We start from the raw sequence: 5,895 nt of genomic DNA on the forward strand, positions 1-5,895 counted from the left end.
GATTACATGCCTGGGTTTTCATGGCCAGCTCCTGAGTCTTATCCTCTCATGTGTATTAAAAACTTGAATTTGGCCGGGCGATGGTGGTACACGCCTTTAACCCCAGCACTTGGGAGGCAGAGGCAGGCGGATTTCTGAGTTCTCAGCCAGCCTGGTCTACAGAGTGAGTTCCAGGACAGTCAGGGCTATACAAAGAAACCCTGTCTCAAAAAACCAAAAACAAAACAAAAAACAAAAACAAACAAAAAAACTTGAACTTGGCCAGGTATTGTGGTACATGCCTTTAGTCCCAGTACTTGGGAGGCAGGGGCAGGCAGATCTCCGTGAGTTCATTACCGGCCTGGTCTACCAGCCTAGTGAGTTCCAGGACAGCCAGAGTTACATAGTGAGACCCAGGGAAAAAATAACAACCTCGACTGTTAGCAAGCATTCACCTCACTTCCATGTCTTCGACTGTTAGCAAACCTTTATCCCACTTCAGTGTCCTATCCACCTCCCACTGTAGGCCAAAAATAACCTAAGGCTTTCAGGAAGCAAAAATTAGTTGTTTCCCAAAACATATCATTGGCTGGACTGTGGTGGCCCATGCCTTTAATCCCAGCACTTGTGAGGCAGAGGCAGGTGGATCTCTAAGTTTGAGCCCAGCCTGGTCTACATAGGTGAGTTCCAGGACAGCCAGGGCTACGTAGAAAAACCTTATTTAGAAAAAAAACAAAGCAGAAGAAAGGAAGTAAGGATGGTGGACTGACAGACATTATTGGGTTAGATTCTTATTACTGCTGTTGGTGAACCATCCATCATGTTTGTCACCCAAGCCAGGTGTGATGCCTCATGCTTATAAAACCCAGCACTTGGGAAGCAGAGGTAGGAAGATGACAAATTTGAGGCCAGTGTGAACTCTTAAGTCCAGGCCAGCTTTAGCCACCTGTCTTGGCATGGCACATCTGGCTAAGGAATGAGATAGCGCTGAGAATAATCTTTATTCGGAATCAGTTAATGTAGACAGCAAGCAAGGACTTTTTTTGTTTGTTTTTTTAAAGAATTATTTTATTTGTATAAGTACATTGTAGCTGTACAGATGGCCATGAATTGAACTCAGGACCTCTTCGCTCCGGCCCCACTCGCTGTGGCATAATTCACTGTAGCTGTCCTAAGACGAACCAGAAGAGGGCGTCAGATCTCATTACGGGTGGTTGTGAGCCACCATGTGGTTACTGGGATCCGAACTCAGGACCTTCGGAATAGCAGTCAGTGCTCTTACCCGCTGAGCCATCTCGCCAGCTCATTTTTTTGTTTTTTGTTTTGGTTGTTTCAAGACAGGGTTTCTCTGTATAGCCCTGGCTGTACTGGAACTCACTCTGTAGACTAGGCTGGCCTCAAACTCAGAAATCTGCCTGCCTCTGCCTCCCAAGTGCTGGGATCAAAGGAGTGCGCCACCACTGCCTGGCTAGTAAGGAAGTTCTTAGCAGTGATGGTAGTAGACTGTGAAACCAAGTAGGTTCTTAGGTCTGTCACTGATTCTGTCCCTTTACTTATTTAGTAAAGCATTCATTGGATGTGGTGTCATCACTGTGCTCAATGGTAGGAAAACTATTAAGTCTTATTAGGTGCCAGATAACAGAGATTTATTTGGGTGTATCCAGGAAGGTGCAGGAGCTCCTGTCAGAAAGGCAGCCTAGCTAGAATAGTTCCCCAGCTGACATTAAGTTTCTCATGTAGCCCACACTGGTCTTTAGCAAAGGGACAGAATGTGCCATGCCAAGTCTTCTTTCTGCCTCTGCCTTTGCTTCCTAGGTACGGGCACAGCAGTTTTATGTGCCACTGTGCCATCTCCTCTCACATTTTAATCCACTATATAAGTTTAGCCTGAGACAGACCCCTTGCTTTAAAGATTTTACTGAAATATGACAGATAAGTACATAAAAGTGTGCAGCTTGCCTTAGTTCCTCAAGCTGCATACACTTATACAACCAGTACCCAGATCCAGAAACAACTGGGCATCGATATCCAGATGTGCCACCTTGCACCTGCCTGAAGTTTATGGTGTGGAAGAGTGTGGGAGGCTTCTCAGACCTGGTTCTAAACAAACTCGTGTTGCACAGATCTGCTTTCACTACTTGGCAGTTGAGTCAAGTCATAGCGAGATGGCTTCTCCATGGAATTCTATGGACTACAGTTATGGTTCTCAATGCCATAATAGGTGCTAGTGTAAGCAAAAGGTACAAAGCTACGCTCCTGCTGCCCTCTCACTCAGTGACAACTGAGGTAAGTAAGTAGCCTCACTCTAGAGACAGACTGGGGACGTGGGGTGTGTGGTAAGTACATCATCAGCACCTGTCCATCCTGTGGTCACTCAGCTACATTGTACTAGTTTCTTTTAAAATTTTATTTTTACTTTTGTTTATATGAGGCAAAGTCTAGGAGTATAGCCCAGGCTGGCCCCAGATTTGTAGATCTCCTGCCTCAGCCTCTCACATTGGGCATTCAAATTTATTATTAAAGCTGTAAGAAAGGACAAGGTGGTCGGGCTGTGGTGGTGCATGCCTTTAATCCCAGCATTTGGAAGGTAGAGGCTGGTGGATCTCTGTGAGTTCAGGCAGACAAGAAGGCCAGGTGGGTAAAGAAGAGGGCCAGCAAGCCGGGCAACCTCAGTTCAGTCCTTCGGTCCCATACAGTGAAAGAAGCAAGTCGGCTCCCAGAAGTTATCCTCTGACCTCCACAGTGGCACCACTGCAGGCACTCCCCACCCCAACCCCATATACAATTCTTTAAGTTTCAAAAAGCAAAGCAAAGCACAAGACACTAAAAAGAACATGGATGAAAGGAATGGATAGTAAGTAAAAATGATACATTAGCTGGTTTTAAATCCCTTTCTAGCCAGTAGCAGGATTGGTACAATTGTAATTGATTAGTCCTTGGAAGTTAACAACCAGCACCTTTCTTGGCCCTTTACCCCTGACTGGGTCAGGGATGGGGTGGAGGGGAGGGTGGGGGAATCACTACCTCCTAAGTAGCTTTATAGCAAAGCCACCTTGTTCCACCCACAGTCTCTCGCATGGTCGTGGAGATTTTTACATGGACGTTCCTAAGTAGGCTTTTTCAGATCTTTGGATAAAATATGCATCTTTTCACTTTTTCATCTCTGATAAAATTGTCTCAAAGCCATGGAAGAAATGGGTATAAGATTTTGTGAATGATGGAGAGCTGTTGAGACAGAGATGAGTTCCCTTTGGTTTTCTGCATTCCCTACCCCAGCCCCGGTAGTCTAGGTCTGGAGATCTTTGGTAATCTGAGTGAAGTCTGTGACCCCGGGGCTGCTTGTCCTTGGGTTTCTCTCCACTGCTCACCCCATGATGTCTCAATGCTGAGTTGAACATCTGCTCCAAGCTGCTGTGGGAGAAAGGCTACTGAGGGAAAGGGCTCACTGCAGTAGACAGTTTGCCCAGTCATTCCTCCATAGCTTGATGTGAACCCTGTCAAAGGAGAGACACTCTGTCAAATGTCCAAACTCCCTCCTGGGCTAGGCCTTAGTCTCTAAGGTAACTCTGAAACCCCTGGACTGGCTTGGAAGCTAATTGCTGTGTGATAGCCTGGGTTTCCACATAAGCCATCTCATAAGATCAGAGAGAGAAATCTCCAAAGCCCAGTCTCATCGCTGGTCCCTCCTGTCATCATATCCTGTCCTCTCCTCTCCACGGGTTGCTCTTCCTGTGGGCAGTCACAGCTTAGCTCTCTTGAGTTTTGGAATTTTCACCTGGTAAATAGTGACCAGGGGCCAGGGATAGAGCCAGTAACAGAGCATATGGTTCATGTGTGAAGCACTGGGTTTTACTCTTAACACTCAAAACCAAAACACGATAACTTTTATTTTTATTTTTTTAATTCTTTTATTTTTTTTTTATGTATTATTAAGTACACTGTAGCTGTCTTCAGACACACCAGAAGAGGGAATCAGATCTCATTATGGGTGGTTGTGAGTCACCATATGGTTGCTGGGATTTGAACTCAGGACCTTCTGTAGAGCAGTCAGTGCTCTTACCCGCTGAGCCATCTCACCAGCCTGATAACTTTTATTTTTAAGGCAAGGTCTTACTGTGTAGCCCAGGCTGTCCAGAATTGCACTTTCTCCTGCCTCTTTCTGAGTGCTGGGATTACAGATAAGATACCCACTGTAGCCTTAAAACTAAGTGCCAAGTGCCTTCCTTCCCCTTTCCTTGAAGTCCCCCTATCCTTTCTGGGCTCTCCCATCTCTCTGCAGTATTCCCAGATATTCCTTTGAATGCACACTGATTTGGCACGAGCCACACTGCTGTGCAGGAAGCTGGGTTCTGGCTTTGCCCGGCTGTACTGGAGCAGGAGGCAGGAGTGCGCTTTTCCTTTCCCAGCACAACATAGATCTAGTCCGGCCCCTGCCCCAAGGAGACGCTCCACACTTGGCTGACGATGAGTTAGTGTCAAGGATACTCTTTTTTTTTCGAGACAGGGTTTCTGTTTGTAGCCTTGGCTGTCCTGGAACTCACTCTGTAGACCAGGCTGGCCTCCAACTCAGAGATCCGCCTGTCTCTGCCTCCCAAGTGCTGGGATTAAAGGCGTGAGTCACCACCGCCCGGCAAGGATAGTCCTGAGTTCAAATCCCAGCAACCACATGGTGGCTCACAACCACCTGTAATGGGATCTGATGCCCTCTTCTGGGGTGTCTGAAGACAGCTACAGTGTACTCACATATAATAAGTAAGAAAAAAAAAGAGAGAGAGAAAAAAAGGATACTCTTAGAACCAGGCGTGCAGAAAATAAGGAAGTGAGCTATGTCTTACAGCTTTGCATGACTGGCACCAGGCATGTTATGTGAAGAGGTAGAAAATGTCAACTGGACTTTGAGCTCCATTCTGGTTATTCACTAGGTAAGGGTAAATACCTTGGCCCACTGCTGTGAAGGACGACTCTGAAAAGGCCCCTGGTGCTCAGTGCCAGTGGCAAGGTCCCCTCCAGCTCTTAGGACTAGCCCCACCCCCGTTCCCCTGCCACTGCTGCTCCCTTTGCACCTTCTTGCTGCAACACTGTACGAAGGTGTTGCCCCTCACCAATAATTCGCACGGAACAAAAATAGGTGCTCTTATATTTTATTAACGCTGCTGTCAGTCTGGTCATGGAGGCCTTTGGGAAATGCAGTATTTGCTGAGTCCTGGTGCTCACCACTCGGCCTTCTGGATTTTTTGTCATTGGGCTGTCCAATCTGTCCTGGCTCAGGGTAGAGTGTCACTTGAGGATGTAGCTTGCAGGGGAAGAGGCTCTGGGTTGTCCCCTCCCCGCCGGGTGGGCGTGGCCAAACCGAGAGCCAGGGTCAGGTTGCACCTACTCCCTCAGCAGGACATGTACTTGGTGATATAGGCCTACAGACCATATCCCTAAGCCTGTAGCTTTCAACACACTCAGGTCCTGGCGCCTGCGTTTGTCACCCAAAAGTTTCCAGAAAACCTGGCGTGTGGAGCAGAGTAGCTTTCCACTTCTTGGTCATGAACCAAGTAAGTCACCTGGGGCAAGGGCCCAGGCTACCTGAATCATGATGGCTTCAGTTAGTCAGTGTCCAGTAACTTCCAATATTAGCTTCCTGGGGTCCTGCATTTTTATTATGTTCCTAAAGCTTGCAGTCTTATGAAGTAAAGATCCCCCGTGTTATCACGGGAGTTACCATGTTAGGGCTAAGAAATTCTGACCAAGGGCCAGAGACAAGTCAAAGGCAGGGCAGCTCAACTACTGCACTTCAATCTCAGTTTGGGGGCCGACTCCACCCAGGAGCTGTTCTCCTAGGTGCTGCTGGTTTAAAAAGAAACTTGGAGCCAGGCGGTAGTGGCGCTCGCCTTTAATCCCAGCACTTGGGAGGCAGAGGCAGATGGA

Source organism: Mastomys coucha, unplaced genomic scaffold (assembly GCF_008632895.1).
Source record: "Mastomys coucha isolate ucsf_1 unplaced genomic scaffold, UCSF_Mcou_1 pScaffold21, whole genome shotgun sequence".
In the NCBI taxonomy this organism is placed as follows: Eukaryota; Metazoa; Chordata; class Mammalia; order Rodentia; family Muridae; genus Mastomys; species Mastomys coucha.